We start from the raw sequence: 17,295 nt of genomic DNA, 5'->3' as shown, positions 1-17,295 counted from the left end.
TTTTTTATATCAGGATTGGAATAGTAAAAGGACACTGACAAAAGTTTTAATGCAAAAATTTCAGAAATTATAATTCATCAGTACAATTACACTGAACCTCCCGAAGCATCTGCTATGGGCAAATTGTCTGCTATGTACTGAAATGAAAGATAACAATTTGAACTGGATAAACAGCTTCTTTACTCAAGAAGAAAATTAGTAATGTAGTATTAAAAACAATAAGATGCATAATAAATGTATAACCGACAAACTATATTATCCCACAGGAAAAAAAAGTAGTTTTCACATATCCACAAACCAACTCTCCCAAACTCACCCCTTTCTGTGAGGGTCAGAGAAAATTTCACAAAGAAAAGAGCTTGACCTAAGCCCAAAGATATAAGAACATGTAGGTTCACAAAGGTAATTTTAATTTATGTGAAGGTAACCAAGTTGCAGTGATTAACTGGAATACTTTAACAGTAATATGCATGAATATGGGTTTTTATAAGAAAAATTTGCCCACATTAGTCCATCCAGAGATGCACACAAATATTGCAGCTATTTACTTACAAGAGCTTAGTCATATAAGAAGATAGTAAACAAAGTTTTGTCCTTTCTAGAATATCTAAAGCCAAATAATATAATCAGATTTAGTTGCAGTGGTATTTATAATTTCAAGCCTAGTTTTCAAAAAGATAAGTAAATGGCTGAACAATATTTTCAGTGAAAAATGGGATTTGGTTTCACGTTTTTAGGTCACATATAATTACAACAAAAACAAAATCTATGACTCAAAATTAACTCATCTATTTTCCATATTATATGTGGTTCATAAAAAGTGAGTTATTCTGAAACATACTAGGATTCTGTCTGAGAGGGAATGAAGCCACAGACAATCACAAGCATGGCTTAGCTGTAAGGCATTTTTGGTCTTGTATTGCCCAGTTAAACTATTGCAGCCGGGAGATACTATGTACAAAGAAGTTTAACTTAGAACCAACTTGATGGTTAGGAAGAGGTCTTTACACAAATACCCCTGTGCCTATTTTCATGTTAGCTTTGTTAGACTGAACACTTGTACAATACTGAAAACAGAACTAACCAGAGATGCTTAGCACCAGTCAGTTCACATGTAAATAGGCACTGACCCAATAAGTTTAAATGCAGAGATGATCCCTCAGCACATAATCACATTGTATCACCCTGTAGAGCTAGGATTTAATAAATTAGTCCTATGTCAATCCTACTACTAAAAAGACTGTTTAGACGTGAAGCTGGCATTGACCTCAAATTGAGAGTAAGGAGAGCTTAAAGAAGTTGCCCAAACTCCACTCCAAGATGGAGCGGGAGGACTGGGTTGAAGATATGAAGGCACAGAACAGAATGAGGCCCAATACTTGGCTCTTAATATTAAAAAAAAACTAGATCTAAATTAAAGTCAATGTTAAATAATTTGTGTGAAGGAGAATTAGCTTACGTAGCATTTGTTTTGAAACTGCTTCCAAGACTTCCCCTCCCTGGGTAAAACTATTCAAATACGGATAAATGGATAAGTTTTGGAAATGAAATATTAGACCCAGATATATGTAGGAAGAATAACCTCAAAGAAGCTTTATTGGGTTCCATGCCAAAGTTAGATGAGAGAAAGATGGCTCATGGGACATTCAGGAGTCCCATTGTGAGGATAAGGTTATATCATAACAGAGGAGGCTGAGAAGCATCAGTTAGAAGAGGACCGTCAGCAGTGAACTCACCAATACAGAGTAATTATCCTCAAAGACCAGATTAATGCCAGACACTCTCTCCATCACCATGAGCCTGCATTGGGCCAAATGCCACATCCTGAGTAAATAATATGGACAGGAGAGAAATCCTGAATGGGATTGTTTTTAACTGAAATGGCCAATAAATAATGCAAATGACTGAGTTCTCCCAGAAGTTAGTATTTGACATACAAATTGAGGTTTATGAAAAAAAGTTTTATGTTTTGCATACCTTAGTTTGCATGGAATGCATATCTCCTTTCTTGGCCTTTGCTGAGATTCCTGACCCATATAGACTCAAAGAGAAAATGCCATTTATTACTCAGCAGCACTTCTGCCAATCAGATAAACCCAAGTTTCTGTATTTTGATTAAAGATAGCTGAATCTATAAACACCCACTGGAGGTATTAAATGTTTATTTATATCCACTTATATGAATTAAACACATATTCACATCCACTTATATTCCCATGAGTATCAGGTACTACAGTTAGCATCATTGTTGTTTCAAGGGTTGATTTCACTTTTTGTCTATTTTAGAAATTATTTTCAAGGTTTTTGTTTTGCAATGATACACTTTTTCATTTCCAATTAATTCAATAATATGACCCAGCTCAACCTATCTAAGAATCTCCTGTGTGCAAGTTGTCTGATAGCATTTAATATGTGCTAGAGTTTATGCAAGACACTAAAGATCAAAAGATAAAAGCTTTCCTCCTTAAGGGACTTCCATTCTAAAATGTGCTTCTTTCCTAATAGAAGCACTGTAAATTACAATAGAGTCAATGGATAGAGAGGTGGGAAGAGGGAGTGATTATAAGGGCCTCTCTATTATGGAACAACAGGCAAACGTTTACTAGGTCTTGTCTTTTCTCTGCTTCCACCAATCAAGTAACTGGCATTCTTCCCTGGGTCTGTTGCTTTTTGAGTATTTTCTGTACTCTCAAAACAATTCAGCTTGAGACATCTTCTTGAATGCCCCAGTAACTTATGAATGATGTGAGAGTAATATACATATAAGATAGCCAAAGATTAACCAATTTATTATGAGTTAACAAATTAACTGTGGTTGAAAGAATTTTTGAATTTTTAATAAAAAATTCCTGAATTATGATACTGGCTTGATTCCTCGTAAACCAAATGTGATGGGTAGATATCTAAAGATGGCACCTGCTAGATTCCCATCCCCTAGTTATTAAGTGAGACACTTATCTGAGCACTACAGTAAATAAATTTTTGCTGAGGTTGTTAAAGTACCAATAGAACTGAACCTTAAGATACAAAGATTTACTTTGTAGGCCTGACCCAATCAAGTGAGCCCATTAAAAGCAAAGAGTTTTATCTGGCTGGTGGCAACAGAGGAAATCAGAGATATTTGAAGCACGAGAAGCATTCAGCCATGTAATTGTTAACTTCAAAAATGGGGGAGTCTATATGCCAATAAATGTAGCAGCTCGAGGAGTTGAGAGCTGCTCTGAGCTGACAGCTAGCAAGAAAACAAAGACCTCAGGCGACAACTGCAAAACACTGAGTTCTGTCAATGATTTGAATAGGCTTAGAAGTGGATTCTCCATCAGAGCGTTACAGTTAAGACACATACTAGCAAATACTTTGATATCAGAAGCAAATTATCCACCCATATCATGCCAGGCTCTGACCTACAGAACTTAGAGTTAATAAATAGATGTTGTTTTATGCCAATAAGTTTGTGGTAATTTGTTATGCAACAGTAGAAAACTAATATATCAAGCAACTTTATTCAATTAAATTAGAAGTTCTGGAAGTCAGTTTCATCATCTACCAATTACTAATGGAAGTAATTATAATACATGTAGGTATTTTTCTGATACTTGAATAAGTTGAAGGAAAATGCTTCTTGAACAGTAAAATCTAATGCAAAGGTTATTGTCATTCTTAATAGAACATCAACAGATTATATATTATTGTATTTAGAATCCAGTTTTGGATAAGGCTGCTGCTAATTTTCCCACCGCATAGTCCTATATTCCATTCTATCCTTGTTCTGGGGTCTTTAATGCAATCCTGTAAAATTCCCATATGTCTCCTGTAGCCTTCCAATTAGAGTTTCTATTTCTTTAAGTGCATAACAAGTATGTATGTTAAACATTTTAATATCCTTTCTGTTTCCTTTAAAAAAATTGCATCGCGTTTTTCTCCATCTATGTTTCTATTCATGTAGTTAACCACACGGTCTTGGTAACAGACATCTTTAACAGACTGATTTAGCTTATTCAGTCATAAATAAATCAATTTACCCCTGAGAATTCCCATATTTCTGCCACGAAATGGGGCCGGTTCCCCTTATATCTCCACATAGAAACCGACCATGCTCACAGCTGATTTGTAGAGCTTTCCTCCACGATTGGACATTCAAACTCTTCAAGAGTCTCTGGATGAGAGAGGGATGTTGATTATCTGTTATAGGAAATACTATACTTGAATGTAATTTGAATATTGGGTCTCTTGCCTTTGTGTAAAAGTCCAACATTTGGTAACCTTAGAAATGTTATTATTCTGGCATTACTATATAAATATTATATTACACTTTTTCCTACAAAACAGCATATGAGTTGTATTATTGGAAATATTTACTCAATCTGTCTTAGTATAAAATTGGAAAATTGGGAAGTTGTAGACATATGGATACAACTATGTTCATATTGAGCCAAAAGTGTTGATCTTGCTTCTTGAAATGAAATGAAACTATTCTCTATGAGGATCCCATTCAGGATAGCTAATTGACTTTACTCATGTTTAACAAATGTTTTTATTAGTATCTGTTATTTCTAACAGACTAATTTCCCTTAATTCAAAAAAATTATTTGAAATCATGTTTCTGAATTTATATCCCAAATATGAATAATATATCCATTTATAAATTATGCACCAGAAATATCCTCTAGAGAATGAGAAAAAATGTTGGACCTTTTGTAATTCTCTGCTTAAATAAAGCTTGCATCTGTAACATTAAATTGTTTCTAAGTGAGAACAAAAATATCTGAGTGCTTTTAGAATGTTAACTTTTAGGCAAAATATTCATATATATTCCCAAAAGTATCTCTATATTTTCAGAAGCTTTGTCTGAGGAGATGGAGACCTACTTTCAAAAACTCTGTGACCTATAGGGCTGTTAGTTCTTTCAAAGATTGTAAAGTTATACCACAAAGAAGCAGAAACATATCAAGAATGCATAGACAGCTGCCTTGCACTATTTGCCAATTACTGTGTCTGAGATTGCAGTCTGGCCTTCATGTACAGCTTTGCTGTGCTTGATATTATCTTTGATAGTGTGACAGTTTTGAAAAAGTTGGCTTAATAGTCAATTAAATTTCCAACTGTGAAAACTCATTGATTTGACTAACTTATATTATACCATCGAGCTTATTCCCTGATTTATTTCAGTTTCTCATTGATTGACAATCATTAATTCCATATATTATTAAATTCCCTCTTGTCGCAGACTCAATTTTCAAATTTGGAGGAGTCTAACTAACCCACAAAACCTAGGACTCAGGACCCTATCAGTTGACATTTAATGGTAGTACATGATTATGATGTGGAAAATGTGAAAAAAAGAGAAAGTAGTAGAAACAGTCCTCTTTTAACATTTAGGTAGTTCAGTGGAGAAAAGGATATAGTAACCATTTCTTGAACATTATAACACAGTATGTCTTTTGTGTGACTGAAACTCCATAGTGATTTGTACTTTTTAGGATTATTTTACTAGTTGCTTCTATCTTGTGGTTTTTTGTTGCTGTTTATACAGATGAAGCAAAGCATATGCAAATATATTCAAAATATCAATTGCTGGTGACCCTGAAATTATGAGAGGCAATGCTACATTTGATTTTTCAAATATTTCAGCTGCACTGACTGCTGGGGATGAATGCAGGAGAAATATTAGCTCAAAAGTTCTCCAATTACTGTCCATATTTCCTACTATTTAAAATGTAAATGGTAGATTAATTACATCTATTATAAGAGAGAAGAAGGGTGTCTGTTATCTCTTTGTGTTGTCCCTTCATAGCTGAGTGGCTCCTTACATTTTATTTTGAAAGAAGGAAGCACTTTCCACACCACAGAATATTTCTCATGATAAAGGGAAATCACATATAATAAAAAATCAAGAAGCACTCCCTTTGGCCATGGCTGATAACATGTAGAATATATCAACCCTAGGTGATTTCACAGATTGCATTTCATTTCACTTGTTTGTTAAAAGTTCGTTGTCTGTCAGGTAAAGTACAAATTCTCTTTATGACATTAAAGGTCTATTCACAAGATAGTCCAACCTATCATACTTCTTTTTCCAGGATTTTATCAGCCACTTACTCCCTTCTCTGACCCATCATTTTCTTGCTATCCACCAAAAGCCTCATTTGCTTTACACCCCATCCCCCATGCCTTTGTTGATGGTGTTCTTTTTATCTTGTAGAATCTTTTCTACCTGTCATTCCCTGTTTCTTCATGTAATGATCTTAAATCACTATTTCAAGATCAATTTAAATGCCACTATTTATCTGAAGCCTTATTTAATTTCTCAAGGCAGAATTTCTTCGGTGACCACATCTTTTCTACAGACATCCATCATGATAGTGATTTTGCATTATATACAGTTGCACATTTTTTTCCTGGCTGATTCATTAGATTAGAGTATCCGTTAGGCCAAAGACTATGTTTTATTTTTCTTTTGTACTTATCAATATTGGTTAGCGTTCAAATAAATCCATTCTAACAACAAGACAGGAGACCCATAGGTACAATTGCATGAATATGATAGGAGTTTATTTGTCTCACAAAAGCATAGTTCAGCTGGCCAGGAGGCTGTCCTCTGTAAAGTCATTAAAGGACTCAGGATTTTCCTACTGGATTTTCTCAGGGAATGGTGACCCCATCTTCTCTATTATCTGCAGAATGGAAAAAGAGGCAGTGCTGGGAAAATAGATTTAGTTTTAAAGAGATGACCAAGAAGTTGTACACAATTTGGACACAATATTTATGCTTACATCTGTTGGTTTAAATTCAATCTCAGGGCAATACTTACCTAAATACCTAGCTGCAAAACAGTCTAGGAAATGTCTCTATCTTGGGTGGTCAGATGCCAAACACAATTTTAATGCCGGCAGAAGCAGGGAAAGGGGTGCTGTATTTCACTCCTAAAAAGAAAATAAGGATAATGGATATAGGGAAATGATTAACAGTGTCTCCCATTGTACATATATAGAAACTTTGGAACAGATCAAGGGGCTAATGAACAGCATTGAATGAGGGAATCAATGAAATGTATATAGAAATTGGCACAAAAAGGAAATCGTATTTTCTAGGTATTTAGAGAACTGTTAACACAGGAGCAGACTGCAGTTCTATTGCTTAGAGTTTTCAATATTTTAGTTGAACACAATTATTATTATGATCCATTACACTGGGACTCATGTTTATCACCAAAACTTAATTGGTGTGCAATAAGATCTCTCAAAACCAAAAGTGTTGGTAAAACTAATTGTATCTGGTTTTGAAATTATATAACACTTCATAGCATTGTAGGCATTTTGTGGTTGGCATTTTGAATGCTATTGTAATTAACTTCAGTGGAAACTTAGAAACTGAGAATTTCATAGACAAATTGAAGGTAAGCAACACTGCAAAAATTTAGAGCTTTCTGAACACGAACTAATAAGCAAATAATTTAGTTTCTTCTGATAATAAAGCAGTAGTGTATAATATTAATTATGCATTAATTGTACTTTTTGGTTATAATTACCTAAGCATTTATAAACCTACTCTAGTTTATAATAGAAATAGCAAGATTTTTTATCATCGTTTGATAATCCTTTAAAATATTTCACTTTTCTGTTTTAATATGGCTGAATGGGTAAGTAAATATGGTTAATTAATAACATTTATTCCTGAAATGATTTTTTAATTACATAAGAATCAAAACACAAATTTACCTATGATTTAGAATACCTGTAAACACTAGATGGAGCTCTATTACTAATGCCAATACTAATACTAATGTATAACATACGTGCATGTGTGCATGGGTGTGTGTGCACACACACACATAGGAAGGAAGCTACCCTACAATTTTTTTTTTTTTACAGAGTCTTACTGTCTTCCCCAGGCTGGAATGCAGTGGCTCAATCTCGGCTCACTGCAACCTTGGCCTCCCAGGTTGAAGTGATTCTCCGGCCTCAGCCTCCTGAGTAGCTGGGGCTACAGGCGCATGCCACCACAGCTGGCTAATATTTTTTGCATTTTTGGTAAAGACTGGATATCACCATGTTGGCCAGGATGGCCTCGATCTCCTGACCTCGTGATCCACTTGCCTCGGCCTCCCAAAGTGCTGGGATTACAGGCATGAACCACCGCACTCAGACTCTACAGATACTTTTAAAGTCAAAATGCAAATATAGACTCTTGGTATTAAGCAGCATTGTCATCTAAGCACCATTTCTTGTTATGATTACATTAACAACTATCTAAAGCTATTTTTTCTAACCACTCCCACCTGCTTCAACCTCATGATTGCTTATGTGTCACAACACAAGAATATACAAGTAAGAAAAATTAACTTTTCTTCAAATCCTTGATTTTGTTGTTCAAATCACCTGTGTACTTTTATGACAGAGCAGGGGAATTTAAGATGACCTAAAACACCATAGTACATTTGACCCTTGAACAACACAGGTCTGGACTACATGCATCCACTTATGAGTGGATATTTTTTTTTCAGTAAATATATTGGAAACTTGTTTTGGAGATTTGTAACAACTTGAAAAAAATTACAGATGAATTGTGTAGCCTAGAAATACTGAAAAAAATAGTTATGTCATGAATGCATAAAACATGTGTAGATACTAGTCTGTAATATTATTTACCATCATCAAATATACATAAATCTATTATAGTTAAAATTTATAAAAACTTATGCACACAAACACTTACAGACCATACATGGTGCTATTTCAGTCCAAAGAAATATAAAGATGCACTGTTAAATCATAACTGCATAAAATTAGCTTTAATACATGCTATACTATTGTACTAACTTTGTAGCCACCTTCTGTTGCTATTGTGGTGAGTTCAAGTGTTGACTCTGGTTAAAACATTTTGTGAAGGTAATTCTCTTCATGTTTATAGTTCCTCTCTTTAGTAAAATGTGCATCACAGTAAAAGTGATCCCTCAGGGTTCTCACATATTTTTTTAATTGTGTTTAGTGCAATATGGTAAACTGTCAACAACAGGATGAGACTCATATGAAGTGCCAGTCATGATGCTGGATGTATCCCCAAGAAACAGAGATAAATCATGATATTACAAGAAAAAATTGAATTCCTTGATATGTACCATAGAGTGAGGTCTGAAGCTGAGGTCTTTCACTATTTCAGGTTAAAACATACCAAGCCTAAACCAAAAAGACCCTGCATTGCCAAGACAATCCTAAGCCAAAAGAACAAAGCTGGAGGCATCACGCTACCTGACTTCAAACTGTACTACAAGGCTACAGTAACCAAAACAGTATGGTACTGGTGCCAAAACAGAGATATAGACCAATGGAACAGAACAGAGCCCTCAGAAATAATACCACACATCTACAGCCATCTGATCTTTGACAAACTTGAGAAAAACAAGAAATGGGGAAAGGATTCCCTATTTAATAAATGGTGCTGGGAAAATTGGCTAGCCATAAGTAGAAAGCTGAGACTAGATCCTTTCCTTACTCCTTATACGAAAATTAATTCAAGGTGGATTAGAGACTTAAATGTTAGACCTAATATCACAAAAACCCTAGAAGAAAACCTACATAATATCATTCAGGACATAAGCATGGGCAAAGATTTCATGTCTAAAACACCAAAAGCAACGGCAACAAAAGCCAAAATTGACAAATGGGATCTAATTAAACTAAAGAGCTTCTGCACAGCAAAAGAAACTACCATCAGAGTAAACAGGCAACCTACAGAATGGGAGAAAATTTTTGCAATCTACTCATCTGACAAAGGACTAATATGCAGAACCTATAAAGAACTCAATCAAATTTACAAGAAAAAAACAAACAATCCCATCAAAAAGTGGGCAAAGGATATGAACAGACATTTCTCAAAAGAAGACATTCATACAGCCAACAGACACATGAAAAAATGCTTGTCATCACTCGCCATCAGAGAAATGCAAATCAAAACCAAAATGAAATACCATCTCACACCAGTTAGAATGGCAATCATTAAAAAGTCAGGAAACAACAGGTGATGGAGAGGATGTTGAGAAATAGGAACACCTCTACACTGTTGGTGGGACTGTAAACTAGTTCAACCGTTGTGGAAAACAGTGTGGCCATTCCTCAAGGATCTAGAACTAGAAATACCATACGACCCAGCCATCCCATTACTGGGTATATACCCAAAGGATTATAAATCATGCTGCTATAAAGACACATGCACATGTATGTTTATTGAGGCACTATTCACAATAGCAAAGACTTGGAATCAACCCAAATGTCCATCAGTGACAGACTGGATTAAGAAAATGTGGCACATACACACCATGGAACACTATGCAGCCATAAAAAAGGATGAGTTCGTATCCTTTGTAGGGACATGGATGCAGCTGGAAACCATCATTCTCAGCAAACTGTTGCAAGAATAGAAAACCAAATACTGCATGTTCTTACTCATAGGTGGAAATTGAACAATGAGATCACTTGGACACAGGAAGGGGAGCATCACACACCGGGTTCTATTGTGGGGAGGGGGTAGGGGGAAGGGATAGCATTAGGAGATATACCTAATGTAAAGATGAGTTAATGGGTGCAGCACACCAACATGGCACATGTATACATATGTAACAAACCTGCATGTTGTGCACATGTACCCTAGAACTTAAAGTATAATAAAAAAAGAAGAAAAAAAAATTTGTGAAACCATCATTGTAGCTTCTGCCAGCAGGCATGATAACCTTGCACTTTTTGCAAAATGCATTTAATCTCATAGTGGAAAATACAGCTTTCACATGAGGGCAAAATTGCTATAAGAAAGGCATACCTAACAATGCTAGTATATTTGAAAAAAAGCAAAGTCATTATATGACAACTGAAAGCAAAACAATGGTGAAAGATCTAATGCTAGAGAATTTAATGGCAGTAAAGGATGGTTTGATAATTTTAGAAAGAGGTTAGGTTAAAAAAATTTAAGAATACAGAAAAGGCTTCTGCAGGCCAGAAGTATGAAAACAATTTCTCACATACCATAAAGAAAATCATCAAGGAGAAAGGATATCTGTGTAAAAAGTTTTTTGATGAAGACAAATGTGCACTATTCTGGAAAAATATGCTATGAATGATATTTATTAGTAAGAAATTGAAGCAAGCACCAGAATTTTAGGCAGGAAGAGATAGGCTAACTCTACTGTTTTTTACAAATGAAATTGGGTTTATAATCAGGATTGTTCTTGTCTATAAAGCTGTAAAACTTAGAGCTTTGAAGGGAAAAGACAAACACCAGCTGCCAGTTTTTCAGTTGTGCAAAAGGATACCAGGACAATGAAAATTATTTTTCTGGTTTGATTCAAATGATGCTTTGTCCCTGAAGTCAAGAAGAAGCTTGCTAGTAAGGAACTGGCTTTTAAAGTCCTTTTGATATTGGACAATGACCCTGTAACCCAGAATCTCATGAGTTCAAAGGGGTCTACTGGCCCCAAAACATGATGTCTCTAATTTGTTCAAGGTCTTGAGACTTGATCATAAAGATCTTTAAGGCTTATTACACACAACCTTAATTGAAAGAATTGTTAATGTTATGGAAGAGAACCCCAAAAGAGAGAGTACCATGAAAGTCTGGTGGAATTACACCATGGATGTTATTGATGTTACAAAAAATGCTGTGAAAGGCATTAAACTCCAAATAATAAATTCCTGCTGGAGAAAATTGTGTCCAGAAGTTGTGCATGACTTCACAAGATTTATGACAAATCCAATAAGGAAAATCATGAAAGAGATCATGGATATGGCAAAAAGGGGGGCAAGTGAAGCATTTTGAGATATGGATCTTGGAAAAATTCAAGACCTAACAGACACCACAGCAGAGCAATTAACAAAAGTCGATTTGATGGAGTTCAGTACTTCCGAACCATTGTCAGATGATGAAGAAAGAGCTGTAGAAGAAGTAGTGCTGGAAAACATATTGATATTAGATAATTTGCCAGAAGGATTCTGATAATTCAAAATTACTCTTGATTTTTTTTTTTATTATAGTGTGGACTCTTTTATGATGTGGGCACTGAAACTAAAGCAAATGATAGAATTAAGGATTGGTATTTTAAAGAAATTTAAAAGAAGATAATTCAGACATATTTTAAAGGAAAATTACACCAAGTTTCTCTGCCTTTCCTTTACTCCCTCCATCTTTTCTGCCTATGTCACCCCTGAGGCAGCAAGAACAATCCCTCCACTTCCTTCTCCTCTTCTGTTTACTCATGCTAAGATGATGAGGATGTATATATACATATATATATATATATATATACACCCTCACTTATGATTTTCTTAATAATATTTTCTTTTCTCTAGCTTACTTTATTGTAAGAATACAGGGTATAATACATATGACATATTAAATAGTCTTTAATCAGTCATACATGGTATCAGTAAGGTTTCTGGTTAATAGTAGGCTATTAGTAGCTATGTTTTTTGAAAGTTAAAAGTTAGAAGTGGATTTTTTTTTTTTTACTGCAAATGGGGTTGGCACTCTTAACTCTTGCATTGCTCAGGAATCAACTGTGCATACAAAGTAAATATTTTGATTTATATGCAAAGATGTCAATTAAATAGGCAAAATACTTATATATTTTGTCACCCAAGATACAGTTTAAAACTAACCAGTGAACTCCAATATTAAACAACAAAAAATTCCAGAATGAAAAGTTAATGCCCCGAGTCCCTCCACCCTTACCCCATGGCATAGTAGTTAACATTAAAATTTTTTAGCATAACATAAAAAATTATTTGAATGATCCTGAACAAAATGTATTTTCTCGGATGTTTTCCTTTGTTATTTCTTCTAGGTATGCCTCATCTACCTTATCAAGTCGAAGAACTGTGGGACAATTTTGATTGTGGATTGTACTGTGTATTGACTATCCAAATAAGACATTTCCTTGGGTTGTCATCCTATATCCAATTTTCTCTTTCTGTGTTTGTGTTTATCAGGGTTCTCCAGAGAGACAGAACCAACATAAAGGATAAATTAAATAGACAGATAGCTAGCTAGATAGATAGATAGCTAGATAGATAGATGAGATGAGACTTATTAGGTGAATTGGCTCACATAGTTATGGAGGTTGAGAAGTCCCATGATAGGCTGTCAGCAAGCAGAAGAACCTGGAATCCAGCAGCATGGCTGATCAAGTCTGAAAGTTTCAGGATCAGCTAAACCGAATTTGCCTTCCTCCTGAGTTTTTATTCTCTCCATGCCCTCACATATTAAAGAGTAGAACTTGCGCATTCAGTCCACCAACTCACACACCAATCTTCTGCTGAAGCACCCTCATGAACACATCCATAAATAAAGCTTTACCAACTCTCTAGGTATCACTTAATTTAGTCAAATTCAGATAAGAATAAACTTCATGAGGAGTAGTTCTAAAAAAAGATTGTTACTTAAAGTATAAAAGAAATAAGGGAAAATATGAGAAATGCATATTTGACAGATTTTGGGTGTGTATGCAATTTTTAACAAAGTTTTATAATAACATAACATGATATTTTTCAATTCTTGTTTGACAATATGATTATAAAGAAAATTGTTCTTAAAAAATGAGTGTTAATAGTTCTGGTAAACAAAGCAACAACAAGAACAAACTATAAGATCAAGGAAAGGATGAAAATCATTATTATAGTATATTTAGAAAAATGTAAAAATAAATTCATTCTATAAAATCATAGAAAATACAGAACATCAATAGCTTTATTATTAAGAAAAAAACAAAAAATAGTAACTCATCCTTCAAATTCAAAAAAGTCAGAAAAAGATGTTCTACACTGCTACCCTTTAGGAAAATGCAAATTAAAACCACAGTAAGATACTGCTGTACACCTACAGGAATAGCTAAAATGAAAAACACTGATGACACCAAATGCTGGGCAAGGAAGCAGAAAAACTGGATTTCTCATACATTGCTGATGTGAGTGTAAAATGGTACAACCACTGTGAAAAACAGTTCAGCAGTTTCTTTAGAATTAAACGTAAAACTTATATACAACCCAGCAATTGCACTCCCGGACTTTTACCTAGAGGTATGCAAACTTATTTTCACATGAAAACCTGTGCACGAATGTTTATATAGCTGTTTTAATCATGATAGCCAAAAACTGGCAACAACCTAGATGTCCTTCACCAAGTGAGTGTCTAAACAAATCATGGTACACCCATATCAAGAAATACTACTTGGTGATTAAAAAAAGAATAAACTTATAAACACAGCAACCTGAATGAATCTCCAGGATAGTATCTTGAGAAAAACAAAAAAAGCCAATCTCCAAAGGTTATATACTGTATGGTTCCATTTATTTAATATTCTTGAATTGACAAAATAACAGAAATGGAAGATTAGTGGTTGTCAGGGGTTTAGGGTTACAAAGTTGTGGGGGAATAGAGGCAGCTATATAAGAACACAGTGAAGCTTCTTTGTGGGGAGGAAATGTACCTTGACTGTATCAATGTCAATATCCTGGTTGTGATATTGTCCTACAAATTTGAAAGATATTACCACTAGAAGAAAACTGGGTAAAGGGCATGCAATATCTCTCTGTATTATTTATTACAACTGCATGTGAACCAACAGTTATCTAAATATTTAAAAATTCAATTAAAATGAAGAAAAATCAAAACCCGACTGATCTAAGGAAAGCAACATTCATCAAATATGAGGGTAGTGATAGATTTGAAAACATAAAAATAAAACAAAGAATTAATCCAGGTTCTGTTTTATACACACACACACATACACACACACACACACACACACAGAGAGAGAGAGAGAGAGAGAGAGAGAGAGAGAGAGAGAGAGAGATAACAAAGCCCTATGCATCAAATTGAAAAGAAAAAATATAGAATAAAAATAAAGTAAAAAATAGTGGCTGTAATTGCTCACTCTGAGTTGGTGCAACAAGTCAGTTGTTAACTCTGGGCTCCCACCCTCTCCCATCAGGAGAGGCTGCTTTCAAAATTAACCTACTTTTGCATCGGTGGCTGCTATATCACAGATCCTAGAAGATTGCCTGATTTATGATACATTTATATGTTAATGGGCCTACAAACTATATCTATTGAATGTTTATTATTTGGTTGGAAGGTACTAAGATACACACTTTACTTACACACTTTCATATAATTTTCTCAACAACTACATTAATCTGTTGATGTTATTAACATCAACCTCACTTTCCTATTAAAAGAAACTGAGAGTGGAAAAGATTAACGAATGTCATGAATGCCCAAGGTCAAAAGGCTAGTATATGATTTGTAGCTAAGATAATCTGACTGCTAAATCTACCTCCTCTAGAATATCTTATTTATATGGAATACCTTCACACAACTTTCAACTTAGATGGGCATGAAAGAGACAGAAAGAGGGAGAACATCTGCTTTTATATATTTGTAGAGATTTAGGAAAGCTTTTGGTATAAATTTAATAATGTGTCAATTTTACTATAATTAATTCTCTTTTTAATATTATATTCATGTCAATCATATCCTCCTGTATGCAAAATCACTATTATTAATTTGTGGAGATATTTCAAGAGCATTGAAGGTAGAGAGCGGTATGAGGTATTGTTGTTATTCTAATATTTATTATTTAGAATGTTCTCATATTTTGAAGATAAGTTCCAGTCATTAATTATTCCCTGTCATGTTGCCTTGGTTACAATTACTCATAGTAACTGAAGCTGTTGGATGTTGCAAGCTGCAAATGAAGAGTATTGGGTCAGATTACCACTGAGTTACATAAAATGAAAATCTAGTCATCTTCCTGTTTAAAGCTTTCTAAATTCTCCTAAAATATCTTATTAGAAACATATTGCATAAGTAAAATATATATTTGAGTAATTTCCTTATTAACAATTTCAGTTCAAAATGGTGCCATGTATTCTATGCTAGAGTATCTTGCCTTTTATAAATTCAGCCTCTTATTTACATACTTTACACGGTACATGTGTTTAAAACAAGTTTCAATTAGTGTATAATTGCTTAGTAAGTAAGTATTCAGAAAACAGAGTATAAGAAGCAAATATACCGCATCATTCCACCATAAATAACCTGGATATGCAATGCTAGCAAATTATACCTAGCTTGGAGAATAAGTTTCGTTTTGTATTTTCTCCCTCAAGGATGTGGGCTACAAACTATTTTAAAATCCCTAATGTCTATTGAAAAATTATGCATGTGTGCCCAGAGGAAATGTAATTAAAGAAAAAAAAACTATGAAAACACTGTTCATTTTTATATATGTTGAGAAACTTTAACTTTTGTTATTTTTTTCCTCTTAAGTCCTCTTATCCAAAGAAATGCAAAACAGTTGGTTTACATGTGTTAGTTAGATCTGTCTCCCATCACCAGCATTATAAGGAGCATTATAAAACAATGTTCTATCCCCATTGTTTTCATGAAATTATTTTTACTCTATAGCTAGAATACTTTTTTGTGTTTGTGCCACTGCTCACCTCTCATTTAGTAATGATAGTACCACATAATCTACCTCATAAATTTGTTATAAAAATGAAATAATCATGAAAACTATATTACACAAAATTTTAATTGTTTCTCGGTAGGAATTCATAGTACACATACACTATAAGAATATAATCTGAAAACATGCTTCAGAAAATTTTAGATATCAGGATAGAAAGATTTAATATCATAAGAGCTCAATCAAGGCTGCTGGATAAAAATTGTGGAAAAGATATTTGAATTGAAAATCCTATTATGTGGATACTCAATTGTACAGCCATATGGAAATGGAAGGGCATCATTTCCACATCTTATTTTAGAGGTGAGCCTCTGGGTGCTTGAACAGAGAACTGACTTGTAGCAGAATGCTGACCAGGCTTTGTTTTGTTCTGAGTCTGATCGGTGCTTTGTGAAAAGATTCTTGTCCAAAGTCCATCCAACATGTTTCTTGTGAACCCTAACCAAAAACATACATTCACTGATAAAAAAGTCCACTTATTCAAAGTCAAGAGTCATGGTAAAATTATCAAAAAATGCCAGCAAATGGACTGTGGGAGATTATGGTACAATATGTGCATCCTTAGATTTGAGGGCGAGGAAGGGAGTTGTTGACTGTCTTTACCTCATGTAGAAGCTCTGACAATGGAAACTAGTTTTGAAATTTTGCTAAAGGTAGTAAGATTTCAGCACTTTGCATCTGGGTTTGCCATTAGAGTTGCTATCTCAATCATGCACACTACATGCTGTAGTTAGTATTCTGTCTTAGTCTGTTTTCTGTTACTATAAAAGAATACCACAGAC

At 34.3% G+C, this 17,295-nt stretch overlaps 1 long non-coding RNA gene across 1 annotated transcript in view; it reads right to left on the bottom strand.

The window, feature by feature from the left end:
- The window catches only part of LOC140709370 (uncharacterized), a 68,018-nt gene that overhangs the window by 44,573 nt on the left and 6,150 nt on the right, over window positions 1–17,295 (bottom strand). The window contains exon 2 of the long non-coding RNA XR_012089879.1: window positions 6,812–6,923. This is a non-coding gene — a long non-coding RNA (uncharacterized lncRNA). The remainder of the gene's footprint in view (window positions 1–6,811; window positions 6,924–17,295) is intronic.

The sequence above is a fragment of the Chlorocebus sabaeus genome, chromosome 20 (assembly GCF_047675955.1).
Source record: "Chlorocebus sabaeus isolate Y175 chromosome 20, mChlSab1.0.hap1, whole genome shotgun sequence".
Lineage (NCBI taxonomy): Eukaryota > Metazoa > Chordata > Mammalia > Primates > Cercopithecidae > Chlorocebus > Chlorocebus sabaeus.
This window is presented reverse-complemented; position numbering and strand designations above follow the sequence as displayed.